This window comes from Canis lupus, chromosome 5 (assembly GCF_048164855.1).
Source record: "Canis lupus baileyi chromosome 5, mCanLup2.hap1, whole genome shotgun sequence".
Taxonomy (NCBI): Eukaryota; Metazoa; Chordata; class Mammalia; order Carnivora; family Canidae; genus Canis; species Canis lupus.
The window spans coordinates 11,540,625-11,563,513 of NC_132842.1; the positions used below are offsets into that span (position 1 = coordinate 11,540,625).

General features: G+C 34.7%; 1 protein-coding gene across 1 annotated transcript in view; it reads right to left on the minus strand.

The window, feature by feature from the left end:
• Window positions 1-22,889, minus strand: part of MALRD1 (MAM and LDL receptor class A domain containing 1) — a 755,529-nt gene that overhangs the window by 57,068 nt on the left and 675,572 nt on the right.

Genomic DNA, 22,889 nt, shown 5'->3' on the forward strand with positions numbered 1-22,889 from the left:
TTCAGAACTATTGCCTTAGATCATTCCTGTGTGGTTAAATGCTCTTATTCCCAATTTACAGAAGAAATTGAAGCTCAGAGAGCAATGACTTCATAAGTGCTGAAATCAGGTCCTAGGAACTGCTTAGTTTGTGGTCTTGTCATCGTTCCAAATGAATATTTGTGAAATACTTACTATTTTCCATTCCCTCACAAAAAGCAGTGTATATATTATCAGATTCTGTCCTTAGGGGATAATAGTCTGAAAATGCAAATGACATGCCCCTGTGTGGCTTTTATTGTGATTCCATTTGAATTGATAGTTCAAGATGTAGAAGATTGCAAATGTGGCAAGGAAACACATTCAAACATTATTTCGAATTATTATAGCACTATAGAAAAAACTGATTACTTCAGAGTAAATACCAAGTAGATTAAAAGTGCTCTTTTATTTTACCTTTTGTTCAGACAGATTGGTGTGTGGTGGTGCAGGTGCTCTAATACCAAAATAATAATAATAATAATAATTTTAAAAATTTAAGTAATAATCCTAAGTTGATGTTTTGAGTTTTCCATTTCTACTGATTTTTTTGCAGATTTTATGAAATGATATTTCCCTAGAGTTGAATGGAAGAGGGGGAAAAGAAAGGAAGAAGAAATAAGGAAACTAACTTACAAACTGGGCAACTAAAAGTGCATTTCAAGTCAATAGAAAGTAGTCTAGTTCTGAAATGAAGAAAGTAAACACATTGTTTTTTTTTTTTGTTTTTCCTGTGGAGTATATAGTATTAGCAAGAAATACGTTCTTGAAAATTTTCTCTGTCATCATATGAAGTTATGAAATAATTATTTTTAAAGATTTTATTTATTTGACAGAGAGCAGAAGCAGGGGGGAGGGGCAAAGGGAGAGGGAGAAGCAGACTCCTTGCTGAGCAGGGAGCCCAACACAGGGCCTCATCTCAGGACCCTGGGATCATGACCAGAGCCAAAGGCAGATGCTTAATGGAGTGAACCATGCAGGTGTTCCAAGAAGTATTTTTTTTTTTTTAAATACAGATTCTGATAGAGGTCCAGTGAATCTTATTCATGTTTCCTCTCCTTCACATTGAAATACACATGAAAACACACATATAAGCACAAATGGAAAGGCTGAAAATCAGGAAGAACAGACAATGAATGGTTGGGCTCTGGAAGGAACTTCCGGCCAGGTTTAGGATCCATGAGTGTTTAAGACTCACTTTGACCTTTTGATAAAGTAACAAGGTCCTTTACTTGCTTAGTACAAAACAAGAAATCCTCTAATGGCTTTCCACCAAATTGAGAGAAAAGACTAAACTCTATACTCTTTGTTCACTAAGCAATTATTCAGCATCTTCTTTTGGCTAGGCCTTATACTTATAAACAGCTTTACTGTCTATCAAATTGCATGCTTTCTGGCCTCCAAACTCACTCAGTCACAATATAGTAATGCTTTTCACTAAACATACTAAACTTGTTCTTGTATCAGAGACAATGTTTTCTGCTTCTTCTGATAGTTATGTAGTTTACCCAAATCTTGGACACTCATTTTCATGGAATTGTGATCTTGGTTCAAATTACACCCTCTCAGAAAGGCCTTAATCAACAAGCCTATCCAATATATACTACTGCTATCATTCCTTCTCCATGCCTTTCTCTTATTATCCCAGTTTTATGTGCATACACACATGTACACTGTATATTTAAATATATTTATAAGTATAAATATTAATTTGGAAATACAGATCATATATATGTGAAAAAATAAATTTATATATTGTGTATATACCTACATAGATGTTAATTATATGAACAGAAACTTAAAAATCTCAATGAATGGTTTTGCAATGACAATATAAATTATAAAATTGTTAGTAGAAATTCAGAGTAGTTCAGTAACACTTATTAATAACACATGATACTGAAAAAGCCTTAAAAACTGCTTCAAGATGAGGCTGTTTTGCTTTTTTGTTCATTCAGAGTTTCAGGAAAAGGTAATTCTCATGCTTTACATGCTGTTTCAGAAAATAAAAGTCTACCCTATTTACTACATGGAATACATGTTTGCCTGATAACAGAACCTCAAAAAATAATTTTGCTCTGAAGGAAACCAGAGAACAATGTCACTTATAGATGTCAAAATCCTAAGCAAAATCCCAGCAATCTGAATACATTATAATGTAAGATTGAGTAAAAACTCCCTCTTCCGTGGGTATACAGTTACAATCCATGAGGAAGAGGCAAAACAGTCTGTATAAGGAGCAGGAGGCCTTATAGGTTAGTAGTATAAATATAGTAGAAAACCTACTATTCTCTGTTACCAGCAGATTCCCTTCCACTAATATTTCCATCTTGAAATCACTATACTGAGGAATTTTCTTAGCTTCTAAATGAATAAATAATCCTAGTGTTATATAAACTCTCCTAAATATATAAAGTGGATAAGAGCAATAAAACTTATATTATTTTTTTAAAGATTTTATTTATTTATCAGAGACATAGAGAGAGGCAGAGACATAGGCAGAGGGAGAAACAGGCTCCCCAGGGGGAGCCTTATGTGGGACTCGATCTCTGGGCCCTGGGATCACAACCTGAGCCAAAGGAAGACATTCAACCATTGACCCACCCAAGTGCCCCAAACTGTTTTATTAATGAAAAATCATGGAATATATTTTTGGTCTAGATCAGTTGATTTATGAATTCTCTCAAACTTCTTAACAGAAAATTTCCATAATAAATAAGCCCTTCTAAACATATGAAAAGATTCAAAGTTAATGAATTTGTTTCATAAAGCTACATATTCTCTGTTACATAAATCACATATAGCATATCCACAAAATCAGAGGTCAGTTTTACTCCAAGATGTGCAGAAGTCTAAAAGAGAGGGAAAAAAAGCCTGTTAAGGAGTCTAAACAGCAGACAGTTGTGTATGTATATGTGTGTGTGTGTATAATTCCATTGTGTATATATCTGTTGTTAGAATACATGATCTTTTAAGAATTTACATTCTTGGACAAAATGAAGAATGATGGTCTTTAATGCTTAATCCTAGTAATGATAGAGCTCTAGGTGACTGGCTGGAGTTAGCACAGAGGCAGAATCTCTGAATAAGAGTAAGGTGGTGTGCCCAGCTAACAAAGTCCAGGACCAGATGGCTTCACAGGTGAATTCTATGAAACATCTAAAGAGTTAATATCTATTCTTCTCAAACTATTTGAAAAAAAAAAAAAAGAAGAGGAAGGAAAGTTTCCAAATTAATTCTATGAGGCCATCATTATCCTAATGCAAAAACTGGATAAAGACATCACTAAAAAAAGAGAACTACAAGCCAATATCCATGATGAATGTGAATGCAAAAATCCTCAATAAAGGGGGACCTGGGTGGCTCAGTGGTTGAGTGTCTGCCTTTAGCTCAGGTCGTGATCCTGGGGTCCTGGGATCTAGTTCCCACATCAGGCTCCCTGTGGGGAGCCTGCTTTCCCTCTTCTTATGTCTCTGCATCTCTCTGTGTCTCTCATGAATAAATAAATAAAATCTTAAAAAAAATAAATACTGGCAAACCAAATCCAACAATACATTAGCAAAATGATTCACCACAATCAAGTGGGATTTATTTCTGCAATACATGGGTGATTCACTATTCACAAATCAATAACATAATATATCACATCAATAAAAGGATAAAAACCATCTGATCATTTTGATAGCTGCAGAAGAAGCATTTGACAAAGCACAACATCCATTCGTGATAAAAACCCTCGACAAAGTAAGTCTAGAGAAAACATACCTCAACATAATAGAGCCTTATATGAAAAACCCACAGTTAACATTGTACTTGATGGGGAGAAACTGAAAAATTTTCCCCTAAAGTCAGAACAAGAAATCAATGTCCACTCTCACCACTTTTATTCCACATACTACTTAGGTGGAAGTTCTAGCCACAGCAATCAGACAACAAAAAGAAATAAAAGGCATCCAAAGAGATAAGGAAGAAGTAAAACTTTCAATATTTGGAGATGACATGATACTACCTATTGAAAACCCTAAAGACTACCAAAAAAAAAAAAAAAAAAAAAACTTCTAGAATTGTTAAGTGAATTCAGTAAGGTCATAGGATACAAAATCAATATACAGAAATTCATTGCATTTCTATATGCTAATAATAAAACATGGAAATTAAGAAAACAATCCCATTTACACTTGCACAAAAAATAATAAAATACCTAAGGAATAAACTTAACTAAAAATCTGAATGACCTATACTCTGAAAACTATAAAACACTGTTGAAAGAAATTGAAGAGGGCACAAACAAATGGAAAGATATTCCAAGCACATGGATTAGAACAACAAATGTTAAAACATCTATACCATCTGAAGTAATCTACAGATTTAAAGAAATGTCTATCGTGATATCAACAGCATTTTTCACAGAACTGGAACAAGCCCAAAATTTGTATGGAACTGCAGAAGACCCCAAATAGCCAAAGCAACTTTGAGAAAGAAAAATAAAACTGGAGGTATCACAATTCCAGACTTCAGGTTATATTACAAAGCTGTAGTAATTATAATTAAAACAGTATAGTACTGACAAAAAAAAAAAGATATATAGATCAGGGGATCAGAATAGAGCTCAGAAATAAACCCACAATTATATAGTCAATTAATCTTTGACAAAGGAGGCAAGAACATGCAATGGAAAAAAGTCTCTTCAACAAACGGTTGAAGGGAAACCTGGACAGCCCATGCAAAAGGATGAAACTGGGTCACTTTCTTACACCATACACAAAAATAAACTCAAAATGGACTAAGGACCTAAATATGAGACCTGAAACCATAAAAATCCTAGAAGAGAGAATAGGCAGTAAAACTGACATTTGCTGTAATGACATCTTTCTAGAAATGTCTCCTCAGGTAAGGGAAACAAAAGCAAAAATAAACTGTTGAGACTACTACATCAAAAAGATTCTGCACAGCAAAAGAAATCATAAATAAAACTAAAAGACAACTTACTGCATAGGAGAAGATACTTCCACATGGCATATTTGATAAAAGGTTAGTATCCAAAAATAAAAAGAGCTTATACAACTCAACACCAAAACACAAAAATTCCAATTGAAAAATGGGCAGAAGATAAGAACAGACATTTCTCCAAAGAAGAAATACACTTGGCCAACAGACATATGAAAAATGCTCAATATCACTCATCATCAGAGAAATGCAAATCAAAAGCCACAAGGAGGTATTACCTCATACCTGTCAGAATGGCAAATATCAACAACACAAGAAATAACAAGTGTTGGTGAGGAAGTGGAGAAAAAGGAAACCTGTGCACTGTTTGTGGGAATGCAAACTGGTGCAGCTACTGTGAGAAAGTGTGTGGATATCCCTCAAAAACTAAAAATAGAACTACCATATGATTCAATAATCACACACCTGAGTATTTACCAAAATAAAAACAAAACACTAATTTGAAGTGATACATGCACCCCTGTGTTTATTGAAGCATTAATTACAATAGACATTATGGAAGCAGCCCAGCTATCCATTGATTGATGAATGGGTAAAGAAGTTATACACACACACAGAGGAATATTATTCAGCCATAACAAAGCATGAAATCTTGTCATTTGCAATGACATATATGGAGCTAGAGTGTATAATGCAAAGCAAAATAAGCCATTTGGAGAAAGACAAATACTATATGATTTCACTCATATGTAGAATTTAAGAAACAAAATAAATGAACAAAGGAGAAAAAAAAAAAAAAGCCAGAAACAGACTCTTCACTACAGAGAACAGATGGTTGCCAGAGGGAAGATGGAGGGGAGGGATGGGTGAAGGGGGTGAAGGGGATTAAGAGTACACTTATATTGATGATCACTGAGTAATGTATGGAGCTATTGAATCACTATATTGTACAACTGAAACTGTACTATATTTTACATTGGAGTTAAAAAAAAAAAGTGGTGTGGCTAGCAGTGGAAGAAAAATGACTCTGTTAGGGACTATTTCCTGTTGTAAAAATCTCATAAATCTTAAGGATAATAGGCCATTAACTACCTGGCCAGGAATATACTAGTTGCATTGGGTGAAAGAGAAATTGTAAAAAAAGAAAAGAGAAGGAAAAAAAAAAAAAAAAAAAAAAAAGGCAGGGCAAGCACCAACTGATGATGATGCTGATGGATCTTCCCAAAGAAATGAGCACTGTATATGTTGGCATATTGAATTTAAATTTAAAAAAATTAAAAATAAATAAAAGCATGCTATTCATATCATAAAAAGAAATGTTATATTATGTTTTAGTTTCTGACACAATAAATCCTGTTAATAAACGATTTTGCCACACCCCATATGCACAGCAACAAGCATTTCCTGTTAAATTTGAAATGTTTTAATTATTTCTGAGCACTTGACTGCATTAGCAAGGAAACAAATATGGACTAAAAATAAAATTTCTAGCAATGAAAATTGACCTGCAGTATATGTTGTATGTTTATGTTACTAAATAGTTAGCTATTTTGTAGCATATTGTATATACATAAATACAGATTGGTGTAAAGAAATAATGAAATATATCTTTACATTTGATTTACATTATGAATTTATATAAATCCAGGGTTTTATACATATATTTAAATTTTTATTCAAGTAATTGTTGGATTATTTGTTCCATACTATGTACCGCACGTTATGTACTAAAACATCTTTTTTAAGGGACGCTTGGGTGGCTCAGGGATTGAAGGTCTGCCTTGGCCCAGGGCATGATCCTGGGGCCCTGGAATCAAGTTCTGCATCAGGTTTCCTGCAGGGAGCTTGCATCTCCCTCTGAGTCTGCCTCTCTGTGTCTCTCATGAATAAATAAATGAAATCTTTAAAAAATAATAAAATAAATAAAATATCTTTTTTAAAAGTCCATGTTTTGAAATAAGGTTTTGTACTTGATTCATTTGTTTGAAAATATAGCAGGCCAGGTGCTAAGTCCTAAGTTTTTGGGTAGCAGCAGAAAAGACAAAGTTCTAAACTCAAGATGTGAATGTTTTACTGAAGAAGGGACATATGGAGAAAGACAATAAGCAAATGTATAAGCAATTGTGGTGCTATCAGAGAGGTTGTAGTGCCAATGTGAGGACTGAGTTGAAGACAGTGAATGTGGATAGCTCTTTTGAGAATTTTTTTTAAAAGATTGCATTTGTTTTGTTTGAGAAAGAGAGAGAGAAAGAGGAGCAACAGAGGGAGAGGGAAGGGGAAAGAATCTCAAGTAGTCTCTGTGCTGAGCATGGAGCGTGATATGGGGCTCAATCCTGTGACTCTGAGATCATGACCTGAGCTGAAACTAAGAGTCCAACACTCAACTAAGCCAGCCAGATGCTCCTGAAAATTTATATTAAGAAGTGGAGAACACAACTTTTTTGAAAGCTAGAAAAGAAAGTGGGAACATGTGAGGGTTGTCTTGTCTTCTTTTTAAAAAGAGGATAGCTACAAGAGCATGTGTTGATAATTCAGTAAACGAGGAGAGACTAGTGTCTGAGGGAGAGAGAGGGGTGACACAGGAGAAATTCTTAGGATGAGGGGAAGGAATGGGTTCCAGAGCCCATGGGGTAATGGGTCTTTCCTGAAAGAAGATATGGAGCATAAGAACAGATCATTTGCTGATGGAACAATTTGAGAATTTCTTTTTTAAAGAAACTGGAGGTTAAGTAATTGACAAAGATGATGCAGTGAGATGGGGGCTTGAGAAGCAGGGGAGAAAGCCTAAAATTGGCATAATTTCTGACTTTCAGAAAGCACTCAATTTAGAAACACAGTGGCTTTTCATGCAGTGTTTAGTTATTTGAGGTCCAAATTGTGTGTGTGTGTGTGTGTGTGTGTGTGTGTGTGAGAGAGAGAGAGAGAGAGAGAAAGAGAGAGAATGAGAGAGAGAGAGAGAAAGAGAGTAGTGGGCATTTTGCTATATTTAGATTTTCATTAAATGATTATATACAAACTGTTCAGAAACTCAAGTTGCACTAAAACTCTTAGGCTCTTAAGACAAATACTTTCAATTTCCTTAACCATTTCTTCTAGTGTGAACTTCCATTTTTATTAATAATACACATATGTGGGGTTTTTATTTATTTATTTTACTGTTATGGTTAAAAATTTCACTGCATTATATAACCAGCAGTTTCTTATTGCCTCTTAGAGGCCTCCCTCCACCACTCAATAAAATTAAATCCATACTCAGAATTTTTAATATTATTACTAAACAAATATTGCTGCTCACCACTGAACCAATAGAATACAGAGATTAAACATCCATTTCTTTTTTTGCTTTCTGTAGTTAATTTTCCAATTTATTTAAATTTGTTTAGTCTTCTGTGCTTTGTGCCCAATTCTTAAACCTTCCAACAATTTCTCAATATAATATTCCATCAGATTAAAATATCAGATAAACTATTAGTACTGTTTCTTTTGGAAACCTCCAAAGCCCCCTCTTCCTGTAAGCCAACCTGGACTGCTTACTGTCTAGGCTGCTTTTCAATAACTTGTAGGACTTCTGTTCATCATCAGCCCTGTGTCCTGGATCCCATTTGGTCCTCTTTGGTTTCCTCCCTCATTTTGCTAGGGCACAGTGTGTGTGGGATGTTTATTTTTAAAAATATGTTGTTTGGGAGCACCTGGATATATCAATCAGTTAAGCATCTGACTTTTAATTTCTGCTCAGGCCATGATCCAAGCTTGTGAGACCAAGCCTGGAGTCTGGCTCCGTGATCAGTTCAGAGTCTGTTTGGTATTCTCTCTCTCCTCCCTCTGCCTCTCACCCTGCACATACACTGTCTCTCCCTTAATAAATAAATATTTTAAAAATACCTGTTGTTTGAAATGCTACATTTACATTCAGTTTTTGGTTTGGTTGGCTTTGGCTCGCCAGTTTAAATATTATATAATCAGTCAGAAGATTTAGTGTCTTCTAGATATTTCCATCATTTTCTAGTTTCCAATATTTCTCTGATTATTCCTCATTTTTTGTATACAAACTTTTACATCACATATAGAGTTATCATCCCAGGTTTTTTTGAAATTTCCCCATGGAGAGTCCTAGTATATTTTTTCTTTACTCATTGTACCTGACACTGCATCAATCTGGAGATATTTTTTGCATTATTTCTTTGAAAATTCTTTATTTGCCTTATTTTCTCTTTTTGGAGCTCTTTGGTATTTGGATATTGAACATCCTGAGCTGATCCTTAAATTTTCTTATTTTTGTCACATATTTCCTTGGCTTTTCATATCTTTATTTTAGGAGAATGCTCTGGTTTTTTCTTCCTGCATTTTTATTAATGTTTAAAAATTTTAAGAGTTATGTTTCCTAAGGCTGTTTTTTCTCTATTTTTCATAGATAACAGGCATAATATATTTCCTCACCCTGAGCACACTGAATAGAATTAAACATTTTCTTTAGATCTCTCTATATTGTTTGTTTCATAGGAGTTCGATTTTTCTAATTGAATCTATTATTAGCTCAATCTGTCTTTTATATTAGTGTCTTTCATATTAGTGTCTTTCCTCCATGTTGGTTATTGTCTAGTTTTTTAGGTGTATTTAAGAGTAAAGCCCTAAAAAAGATGATCACTAGGTCTCTGTCATGGACTGAACTGGTTCACTGATGGGCTAAAGTTTAAGACAACAAGCCTCCTTTTTTTTTTTTTTTTTTTTTTTTTTGGTGCTGCCCCATTATAGAATTTGTAGGTCTTTATTCTGGGGTCATTCAGCCTCTCAGTTGAGAGAGACTTCAGTGTCTCACTTTGTGGTGAGGGTGGGAATTTGGCATGGGGAAGATACAAGATTATCTGCTGCTGTTTTGGGATCTGTGAAGGAAAAGGAAAAGACGGTTTTCATCATTAAACATGTAAACAGACAATTCTTGGAATAGCACCTCATGAGGGCTCTCTGCTAAACCTGTGTCCGGAGTCTTTGGCACAATTTTTTCAGAGAATAGATCTGCAGAATGGGTGGGTACAATTGGGGTTTGGCTAAGAACTTATAAACTTTGAACACATTATTTTCTGAGTGTTTCATTCTGACATTAAGGTACTCAGTACCCCTAACTATTGGGCATATTAGGGTGTCTAAAGTGAATGCACTTGCAATTCATTGGAAGCTCCTTCTGCATGTGCTGGGGTTCAACTTCTTCCACTCTGATAACTCACCCTCCACCTATATATTGTGTCTGAAAATGTAATCAATTTTTCTTGTTCTTATCCATTCTTCATTGCCTACCCTTGTCAATTTATATGGCTTTATTTCCCTGTTGTTATTTTGATGGGTGTGGAAAGAAGACAGGGTAAATGCTTGACCTACCAGCTTTTATAATTTTTGTTCACCTACATTTAGTTGCTCTGGTGTATTCATAGAAAAGACACATTTGGGTTCATTGAAAAGTGAAGTTTCAAAAAAAAAAAAAAAGTGAAGTTTCTCCCAACAAATGATTCAGAAAAAAACTGGGAAAGGAATTGAAAATATCACCAAGAAAATACTTTTAATAATGAACCATGGGATTTTAAGTTTGGTAAGAATGGAAATAAAGACATGAGGAAGATGATAACAATGTAAAAACTAGCTTGAGGTCCATAGTTTGGGAATCTGAATAAAAGTAGAGACTATTGCGGTGAATATACTATGTTAATTATGTCATCTGGAAGAATAAGGCACTAGCCCAAAAGAGTATTATTGTAATCTAAATAATGTAGCTGTAGGTCATTATGGTGTCCAGAATGTGACTGTGAAAAGGAATAGATCTGCAAGTGTAAAAGAAAAGCCAATTGGGGAAAAATCAGAGAATTGAAAGGATCAAGAGTATTTTGAACTCATATTCATTGATTTTTAGCTCACTAAGAATGAGTACGGGAATGGAAATGGATATGGCTGAAAGCCAAAACTCCTGCAGAGAGACAAATGCCAAGAACAATGAGGAGTGGCAAATGGTGGAGCCAGATAGCATAGTTCTCAAGGGACTCTGCTAAGTCTGTTTTCTGTTACAGCAGGGAGGTAAAGAAAATAACTAGAATATGTTGAGGCTATAGGAAAGTTTGTTGATCATGCATCTGGAGATGGGACAGAAGGAAAGAAATAGAGGTGGAGATTGATTTAGATTAGCAGATATATTTTCACAAAATGAGACTGAAAATCCTTGATCATAATAGATGGAAGAAAAAAATGTAGAAAAGTTAAAATTTAAACTAAGATCCTGAATGTCTAAGTTTTGGTAGGGTTCAAGGCAGCTGGTCTCTTCAGTAGTGTAAGGTCATTTCTTGTCTTAGTGAAGGAAGGGAATGAACATGGCCAATCCTAAATAAGTGCTCATTTATCTTTTGACAGTGGCCTTTTGATTAAATTCTTGATGATATATGAAAAATTAATATTATTTAAAAATGTTTTTATTGCAACAAAATGCTTATGGTAAAATAAAAAGTAAAAAAAAAAGAAAAAACACCCATATGCTTCAAATAGTACACAGACACTATGATCTTAATTTAAGAGTAAACATACATCAAGATACTAATTTTGATTATTTCCGAGGTTTTTCTCTTTGGTGCACTTCTAAATTTAAAAATTTTCTACAATAAATACATTAACATATAGCTTTTTAAATAATAAACAAACAACCAGAATCTTTAAAAATATATCACATGAGAATGGAATCTTTTATTTAGATATGGGCTTATTTAAAACAAAAAAATTCACTGTGTGAAACTTTCAGAGTAGTAAGCCAGTCCACTCTGAGATATACAAAGGCCATGACACTTTCATCCTAAAACTGAAGGAGCACTTTAAATCAATGATTTCCAGGCTTCTCATCAGCATCTCTAAGAAAGCTATTTTAAAAAAAGAAAGAGAAAGAGATCCCGTGGTCCCACCTGAGAATTACTGAAGTGAGGCATCTTTCTGCTGATTAGACAACACTTTGGAACTGCTGTCATAAAGCAGTGTAAAATGAAAAAAGAATTATATAAAATGAAAATTATATTAGATCTAATGAATCATTAAATTAATGATCTAGTTAGCAGGTAAATTGAACTACTCATCAGGTGGGTGTTTTTTGTTTGTTTGTTTTTAATTTAAAACTATAATCTTAGATGGAGTAAAGCCATTCTATTTTACTAGGAAAAAAAAAAAAAAAAAACAAGAAAAAAAAAAAAAAACAGTGGATGCATAATACTAAAATCATCTTTTTTCCTGAAAGGAAAAGAGTAGGAAGCTGGCTGGAGAGCTCAGGAATAGAGGAACCCCCGGGGGGATGAGTTTCATGTAGTTTTTATTTTTTCCTTGTCTCTGGTATATCTCTGCCTGAGTAGTAGAAAAGAGCACAGCCCATACACATCCATAGTTTTAACCAGTAAAGGTCCCCTGCAAAGTCTGTTTTCTCCCTACCCACAAAACTGGTCAAAGGTGCCCCAGCAGAACAGAGACCTTTCAACCATACTCATTATCTAGACCAATACCAGAGAAGAAATTATGCCATTTCCTCATCCTATGGGGGGAATTCTTTTGAAATGATGTGAAAAAGCACCTGGCTTGAGAGTTGAGGAGCCAAGTGGGATAGGACTCACTCAGCCCAGCCATGATAACTTTGTTTTGTTTTGTTTTGTTTTCCACAAATGGTTGTTACACTGAATCTGTTTACATATTCCAAAGTTATTCAAAACCTCAAATTCTCTCATGAGAGCAAGTGAGACTGTTTTCCTTGGTTTTCTCTCTGCGATTACATTGTTATTAATATTAATATCATTTATTTTTCTTTCTACCAAAGAAAAATTGTTAAGTGTGTTAGGTATGATGGTATTGGAATAACTGAAGCATCTAACACCTCTCCCTGACAGAAAGACAGTTTAACAAGCAAAGCCAATTGTAATACAGTTCTTTAAAGAATGATGGTCACTGTTCCTAATTATGTTTCTCTTTAAAGAAAATGTAAAGAAGTAGGAAAATCCTTCTAGTATTAATGCCACTATTTTGATAGCCTGTTATTTTTGATTAAGGGCTTATGGGAGAAAATATTCAATGTTCTTAAGTGATTACAGTGCTTGGAGAAAAGGGAACCCTCTTGCACTGTTGGTGGGAATGTGAACTGGTGCAGCCACTCTGGAAAACTGTGTGGAGGTTCCTCAAAGAGTTAAGAATAGACCTGCCCTACGACCCAGCAATTGCACTGCTGGGGATTTACCCCAAAGATACAGATGCAGTGGAACACCGGGACACCTGCACCCCAATGTTTCTAGCAGCAATGTCACAATAGCCAAACTGTGGAAGGAGCCTCGGTGTCCATCGAAAGATGAATGGATAAAGAAGATGTGGTTTATGTATACAATGGAATATTCCTCAGCCATTAGAAACGACAAATACCCACCATTTGCTTCGATGTGGATGGAACTGGAGGGTATTATGCTGAGTGAAATGAGTCAATCGGAGAAGGACAAACATTATGTGGTCTCATTCATTTGGGGAATATAAAAAATAGTGAAAGGGAATAGAGGGGAAGGGAGAAGAAATGAGTGGGAAATATCAGAAAGGGAGACAGACCATGAGAGACTCCTAACTCTGGGAAATGAACTAGGGGTGGTGAAAAGGGAGGTGGGCGGGGGGTATGGGTGACTGGGTGACAGTCACTGAGGGGGGGCACTTGATGGGATGAGCACTGGGTGTTATGCTATATGTTGGCAAACTGAACTCCAATTAAAAAAAATATGTAAATAAATAAATAAATAAAAAGAAAGAAAAAATAAAAAAAAAAAGCAAAGCAAACCAAAGAAAAACAAAACAAAACTTTTTCACATGGAGAAAGGTGAAGGTAGCTTATAAAACAATTTGGACATTTTGAAATAATATCTGACTACTGTAAATATGCCTAGTATCCTGTTCTTCCATTTTCATAGACTCATCATAGATACAACAACTTGTTAAGAGTGTTTTTCTCCTCCTAAACTCTAAGGCCCACGAAGGCAGCAGTAATGTCAATCTTGTTAACTGCTTTGTTCACCACAGCCTGGGACAGGGAACACTATGTGGTCATTCAGTATACTATTCTGAATGCTTATAACTTCTTGTATCGATATCTCTGATGACCCAGGAAAAGAAAACTCAGAAACCCCAAACTAAAATCAGTATCCCATCTATTGCCAGAGACTGGGAGAAATTTCTTCAAATAACAAATCAGGCAGATTAAGATGAACATACCCGGGCTTCACCATCTTGTATAAGCAGACTTTAACTATAAATTCTGGGTCTGTGCATAGCAAAAAACAAGGAGTCATTTTGTTACTGCCATGGTCTGCTTTTATCTCTCTCTGTCTTTTCACTGGATGACTCCCACCAGAAAGCAACATGACACAAAAATATTGATTAGGGCAAATTATGTCCTGTGAGGTAATGTCCCCACAGCTTAAGTCACTGAAGGTAGGGATGGAGCTGGGGAGAAAATCTTCAAAATAGCACAGGCTATGCGTTGTTTCTTACACAATTCAGTGTCTGTTATTCATCAATCCAGCAGATCCAGGGGCCAGCTGGCAAGGGTAGGAGATTCTCCAGTTTAGCAACTCAGAGTGGAGCCAGAAATAGGACTGCTTGTGCCCATCAACATGCTCACAATTTGATTTGTGATGGACTTCAGATCACCTGAGCAGAAATGGAGATGGGACATGGGTACCTTATATATATCTGTCTATTGTCCTCAATCCACAAGGAAAAATAAATACGCCACTTTAAAAATTATGTCAGGAAAAGCTGAAAGAACATTATCCTAAAGATCCAGAGAATGATCTATTGGAAGAAGACATGGCTTTTCTGAAGCAGACAATTGGTAAGAGAGAAGAAAATGAAATACATTTGAATAGGAATAAGAAGATTATGTGGAAATTTTTAAAAAATGGTTAAAAAAATTAGAATTCATGTTGGAGGCAATGGATGTGGAAATCGGCACTTCACAAAATAGTTTATTGATAAAGAGGATAAACCTGAGAATCTCATCTAGTATGTAAAGATAAAGATAATTACATAATCTGTGCTTCAGTTTCTTCATCTGTAATATACATAAACATAATAATACCTATTCCTGGGGCTTCACTAATACATATCAAAGTGCTTATAATTGTACCTGGTACACATTAAGCACGAGATGAATATTAGCTCTTATTATAATAAAGATTTTAGTAAGCTCCTAATGTATGCAGTGTATGATGCTAATTATTGAAAATTTAAAGGCTAAAGTAACTGACATATTGACAAAAAGTGAATCAAGTGATTAGCAGAGTAAATACTAAAAAACTGAAATAGGTAGGGAAGAGCTCCCTGTCCTAAAAGAGTATCTATGGCTTAAGAGCAGAAAGTAGGAAAATACATAGACAAGTCATTTTTATGGTTGGTTTGGTAAACAGGCAACTTTGTACTTTGCCAGTTAAAACATAAGATATCAAATCATTTGTCTTCCAAAGTGAACATTTAGTTCTATTGATTTTTCATTTCTTCTTTAAAAACATCATAATTGTTTTTAATGCTATCCCTCTAATAAAATCAGGGCAGCAATATCATTATTTTGAGAGGTAAGCTACCAAGAGAGACCTGGAATATTTTTCAATGGTGGCTAACATTACATTGAAAAATAAATTATATGAAACTAGAGGTCATGCCAAATACCATGGTAGTTAAATAGGAAAGGGAATAAAAATTCACATGAACACTCATGGTTCATTATATTTCTATCTCTCCGAATTAAGTGTCTGTAATGTTTGTACTCATAAATTTTGTTTTGAACTGACAAGAATATCAATGTTATCTAAAAGATCCTTAAAAACTGACCATACAGTTATAGTTCTGTTATTTTCATTGTACATAATTCTCAACTCTATTTTGATCTTTTGTGTTAAAAATTATTATCTTCTACTTTACCTGAGTACCAAAATGTGGCATACTATTAGTGTGAGCCTAATCGACAAATCAACAAATATTGGCTGAGCACCATACTGACTGGAAGAGATATCAAAAAGTATAAAAAATAACTTCTTTCAGAGTTTATCGTCTTTTTCACATCTACATAATATAATTTTCAGAGAACTCCTGTACACATTATTTTATTCAGTTCTCAGAATAGCCCTATGAAGCAGCCAAGGCAAATACTGCCAACCCATTCTAAAGATAGAGAAGTCAAAATTTACAGAAGTGTCACAAACAATAATAGCAAAAGACAAGAATAATCACCTAAGCTCTTAAGGAGATCATGGAGGTTTTAAATGATTCATGGCTTGTGCATTTTGAAATTAGTGGTATATTTAACCAAATATGTATATAATATGTAATATTTGATTACTCTTTATACTTTTACTTCCAAAGTTGAGCAAACAAACAATAACTATACTGTCCTTGCAGTCATTTCATAGTGACTGGACAGGGCTCTTCCTTGACTAGGTCTGTCAGGCCACCAGAGGCTGCTGATGTGGACACTGGAAAATGCTTTCACTGGGTTCTTCAGGGGAAGCGGCTCTGAACTCTGCATTCTTAAAAGAGAGAAAAGCAAAGGCCCGAGGACCATTTAGAAGATTGTATATTGTTAGGATGTGGAAAATGGAATTCAGTGAAGAATAAAAATCCAATTAGTGTTAAGGCAATAGACAATAAAGCAAAGCCTGGACAGGTCAATAAGGAAAAGGATTAAATTTGATGACTAGGATAGTTGGATAGCTGTGACAATGTACCAAAATATAAAGGTAAAGTAGTGAAAAAATTGTAAGAGAATGGGGATAGCAGGTTTGATCTACAGATGGAGATATTTGGTGATAGACTGTAGTAGGCATACAAAAACACAACTAATAATTTTGCCCAGACATTATTTGATCCATAACTATACTGGCATAATATACTGATTCAGCAGCAACTATCCACTTAGATCTTACAAATGAAAAAATATATGTATCAAGATACTTAGTTTGCAATAGAACAGAGTATAGGCAGAGTGAGGAAAGCCAATTGAGCAAAAGAGATTGAGGATCTCATAAAGGGAAGAGTCCCAAAGGAAAATGTTTCATGAAGACAAGGTCAAGAGCAGTACGGGACAATCTGATGGACAACCCTAATGAAGAAACTGTTGCCTGTTGTAAAATCATCATGTTACTCATAAAGCAACTGTATAGCTTAAAAACATTTCTTAGAATGCCAATATTCTATCTACTTAGGAAGTTTTTATAAGACTACATGGAGGCTACAAACAAATGCATAGGGTTGAAGGTTAGTTTGGGTCAGACAGAAAAATCAAAGCTCGCTGTGTAAAATATTGCCAGAATTTTCAGGACCACAACACTAAAAGGAGTACTGAGAATGAATGTTGGCAATTTAGCATGATATAATTTAGCAAGAATTTAAAATAATATTCATAATATTTTAAAATTAAGCCAATTAATATTATTTTAAATTCTATTTAATAAAGAAAACCTATAGAATTAGTAAATTGGAAAATTCCAGTAAATATGTCTGATTATTGTTCTCACATATATTAATGATAACATCAATATATTGGCTATTGTGAACAAGATTAAAGCATTCTAAGATAATTGATCTTTCATAGATAGTTTTCAAATATGAGATAACTGATTAGCATAATTAAACATAAAAATGACCTGGAGCCTTTATATCCGGAATATATTAGATCTAATATATTTGGGTTAAGATATCAGATACAGTACTCTGTTTTGGTAAGCTCTGTAATATAGAACTTTTTCTTAATGCCACACCACCAAAATAATTATAATAGCTTCAAGAATTGATATGTGCTAGGCATTGTTTTAAGAGTTTTACCAACATTAACCCACTTAACTTTCACACGCACACTATGAGGTAGATTCTATTATAATCTTCAATTTTCACATGAGAATTTTAGAAAGAGTAATGAACTTGCCCAAGCTTATGCAGCTAGTTCATGAGAGCTAGAATATCAATTCAAACACCCTGAGTGAATTCTATACACTCAGTCATGATACTCTGTTGTCCTAAATCAAGATTTTATGCAATTAAGATCTGTGTGTAGCCCTCTAGTAAAGCAGAGATATGTGGAAATTTTAAGAAGATAAATAAAAAATGTGACAGGTCTAAGGTTACATCTGGTATTTTTTCAGCAATGCCTGTATCATATGTCTAGATATATCTCATATAGCAACCCTTACATCTCAGGTATAATGGGAATAATTTTGAATAACACCATTCATTGTCCTATCTCCACAAATATAATGACTTTCTGGATATCTGGCTTATTTAATATCAAGTGTATCTTCAAATCATCTAAATAGTTGACTTTGAACAACATGAGTTTGAACTGCTTGGGTCCACTAAAGGCAGATGGGTTATTTTTGGTTTGTTTTTTTGTGGGTTTTTTGATAAATACAGTATAGTACTGCAAGTATATTTTCTCTTCCTTTTGATTTTCTTTATAATATTTTTTCTCCAGCTTTCTTTATTGTAAGAATACAATATATAATACATATAACATTCAAAATGTTTTGTTTTGACTTTATGTTATCAGTAAGGCTTCTAGTCAATAGGCTATATTAGCTATATTAGTAGTCAAGATTTGGGGGAGTAAAAAATTATATATGGATTTTTGACTGTGTGTGAAGAGTTGGTACCCCTAACTCCTGTTTTGTTCAGGAGTCAACTGTAGTTAAATTTAATAAAGTCAGGTCTAGAGTAGTAAATAATACGGAGCTATTAGGGCCAGTGATGGTCTATAAAATCACTTTTTTCTGTCTGCATACAAATGGCATGTCCTAGAAAGATCCTTCTCTCCAATCTTACTGTAGAAATTTAAAGATTCTTCAACTTGCATTTTTAAAAATTAATTTAATTTGAACATAAGACTGTGGAAAAACAACCACACCAAAAAATCCCCAAACTGATGCGTAGGTTTCTTTTTTATCTCAAATGAAGTTTCTCCAACTTTTGTAGCTTTATTCTGTATACAAATTCCTATTATGTATGATTTTTTTATCCCATTAGAATAGCACAAAATATTGACCAACTGCATTATATGTCCTGTTCTCTAAAATGAATCTTTAGCTTTACATAAATTCTCTGATTAAAGTTATTTATCAGAGGAGAAGGACTATTCCTTTCTGTTAAATAAACAGGAAAAAAGTTACAGTTCTTTACTCTTTAAGCCAAATACCTCGAATCTTCATAAGAGTTTTATGTAGCAGGTGGGGCAGGAAGCTGCAACAATCCATAAATATTCAGGAACTCAGCCCCAGCACACACTGCTGTGTCTTTCACATTTCTTTTTTGCATCTGACTCTCTTGATACTCACTTCCTGATTTCCCCTCTGTATGTGGATATTTTCAGCTTCAATTTTCATGCTTTCTCATTTTCTTTTTTACTGTATTCAACGACAAAGTATTTTCTTATGGGAGCTTTGTTCCCTAGCCTCTTTTTACTTTAAGAACATTGAATTTTAGATTCATCTGAGTTATTTGTTTGTGATTGGGAGTAAGTGAATGCAAAGAAATCCAGCCATTTATTACATCACAGGTTTCCTTTCCAAAATATAGTGAGAACAAGAAACTGCACTATTTAATATGACTCTCCTTTTGAGTTTATCTATGTAGAAATATGAATAATGGTCATTTGTCCCAGCCAAATACAGCCTTTATATCTGTTTTCTTATATCTTTCTTAGTGATGCTTACCTTATAAATCAGCAGAACATTGATAAACAGGCCTTCACTTAAAGGCTTAAATTACAACTATGTTTGATGGAATGTGTTATACTACATATCTTGCTAATAAGATGCATTAAAAAACACACCATTTTTTGATAATTTTTTCTTTCCCTTCTCTTAATCTTGGTTTAGTCTTTTATCCATCAAAACTGTTTTTTTCCCATTGGAGGGAGCCTGCCAGGGGAAACATTATTCCTGCCAGGTGGATGGCAGTGCATATGGGAGGTGATAAATCATTTTGTCATTTCAAGAAAATCACAAATTCATCTGCTCCCATAGGAGACAATATTATGCTATAAAGTCTACAGCTGCCTATTCTTAATGCTGTGCATGTCAGGAAGGCACTCAGTATATCAATGATAACGCTACTCATTGTTAGCAAAAAGCTTAATTAAACTGTTAACATGTGATTACAGTTCCACTTGGATTTAACCCTCCGGGTGACTGCTGGAATCAGGGATTGCTGCTCAGCAGCAGAGGAGTGCTCAAATCATCTCATCAAGGTTAAAAAAAAAAAAAAAAAAACAGAGGAGGGAGAAAAAACCTAAATGATATTTAAAGTTCCTTTCTATCATCTATAGAAGTTTTTCTTTCTGCTTCTACTATCCTATTCCTCTCATTATAAAGTTAATTAGTTAGTTAATTATACCCTAAAATAAGTGTTAAGAGCTGTAATGGTGAAGAAGTCATATTTATCTTTATAGTTAGTACTTCAGTGGAACTAAAAGGCACAGGGGTTTTAAGAGAAGGATGTCCACAATTTATAGATTATCCAAAGGATGTGATGGGTAAACAGACTGGTTTAAAAGTCTTCAGACAACTGAAAACTTTATTTTGCAAGATAATGGTAATTATGAGCTACAAGCAATGATGTAGAATTCAGACATCTTTATTAATAGTGGAAAAACTATTAAAACGGATCACCAAAAAAAAAAAAAAAAAAAACAGATCACCATGAGCCATCAAAGAATAACCAAGATATTATTCTGAAGTTTAGATAGACTATTTAGAAGTTGCCTTTGAATTATCTGAATAGAAGTAAAGAAGCCAGTCTTCTAAGAGCAATGAAAAAGTTGCAAAGAAAAACTGGAATAGAAGAGAGCAAATGTACTTTAAAGTCTTTTCCAAAGATTCCTCACTGTTTCCCCCCACCCCCACTTTTAAACCTATGAAAATGCAACTTTGATCTGAGGAAAAATAATATTCAGTAATTGTTTAGATTTATTCTTGCTAGGGATCTAGAGGATTCTTTGCATTTTTAAGCTGAAAGTAATTTCAGTACTCTCTTTTTAAAGAAATATCATTAGCTTCTCAGGTATACTCTGTATTTTTTGAAGTATTTATATTTATATCCCATGTACCTCCCCGATTCACTGAGACTGCTCTAAGGTTGCTGATAGCACTGTAGTGGTTCACAAGTGGACATCTTCCAGCATTACCTTTCTGGGCTCTTTTGATAATTAAGATGACTCTGGTTGAATCTTCCCTAGGGTTTCATGATACGAACTATCTCAGTTATCTTCCTTAGTCAGATTGTTCCTTAATTTTTTTTCTGCACTCAGCCCTTGCATTTATATTATTCTGACGATTCCAAAATTAAAACCTCTAGTTCTAAATGTTAAGAGCTATACCTGCTTAGCAGGTATACATCCTGATTGATAAACGTTTCTTCATATATATGAAACCTATAAGTTCAAGTTATTCCCATTCTATAGTTGAAAAACTGAAATTCAGAGAGTTAGGTAACTTGCCCAGGTCACATCCTGTAAGTAGTAGAGTGGTGACTCAAACCAAAAACAGTCCAACCACAACCATCAGCCCCTGCCACCATATACACAGATCTGATCAACAGTCTTATTTAAGCCCTGTTCATACTAAACTCTCCAGAAGATAGCTCCCTATGGATATTCTACAGGTGATTCAGGGTCAATATGTCCAAGGTTGAATTCAACAGCATCCTGCAAAACTGTCTAACGTATCTTCCTCACTTAGTTCAGAGGCTGTTATTCCATTTGCAACCTAGTTGTACAAACCTGAGTGTTATCTTAAGCCATGAGCTTTCACTCATGCCTATAGCTGATCAGTTTTCAAGTCTTGCTGATTTTTCTCTTGTGTATATATCTATATTTTCACCTTTGTTAGCTATAACCCATAGCTATAGCTAGAACCATCATCCAGGCCTTCATCTCCCCTCACCTTAATTTACTTCAGTAGCCTCATAATCGATCCTTCTTGCTTCTGTGTAGTACTGACCCAAACTCAGAGCATCATCCATTATGTATACAGAGTTTTAGAACATTAAAATCCAATGTGCCTCTTCATTTCTCTCAGGATAAGACTTATCTTTCTTATTGTGGCATACGTGAACTTCCGTGGTCTGGATACTGGTTGCCTTTAAATTTTAGCTTCCATGCCTCTGGAAGGGCTACATACATGAGGAGCAAATTTAAGAGTAGTCTTTACACATTTGGTTCCTTTTTTGTAGAATATGTAACTCTTTGTCTGTTTGGTAAATATCTATTTATTTCTCAAGATTCACCCCAAAAGCACTTCCTGTCATAAGCCAGAGGCAGAGCCCACATCCCATTGGAGAAATTGAACAGTCCAGATACTTGTTTTCCCAGCTTCCATGGCAAGTAAGATGTCATCAGATGCCTTTACTCTGCCAAAAAGAGGTTCACACTCTAGACTTTGACTTTGGAGCTCAGATGCATTACGTGCATCCTTGCTGGTATTATTGGTAATCTCATCACTTACTAGTTTCTGAGACAATATTGTACAACAGTGCTATAGGCTCAACACCAGTGTTGGGCAGCCACAATGATGCCCTTTCACCATCCGTTCTGGGGCGTGAATTTGGCCATTGTTCCTCACTTCATACTCCCCGAGCAGTGTTCTTCAGCCCTTCAAGTGTTGCTGCAGATTATGTGGTATTTTTAAAGTAAATTCCTTTCTACTTAAATCTACTGGAGTCATTTCTGTTGCTGGCAACTAAGAGCATTGATTGTCGTGCCCAGGCAAGATTAAGAAAGCTGTACTGTGATCTCATAGCATTCTTTTTGCAGGGTTGTTCTGCACATCTTTCATTATACTGTGTCTCTAATGCTTACCTGTCTTCCTCATTATTATTAATCATTCTGAAACTAGGATAATTGCCTT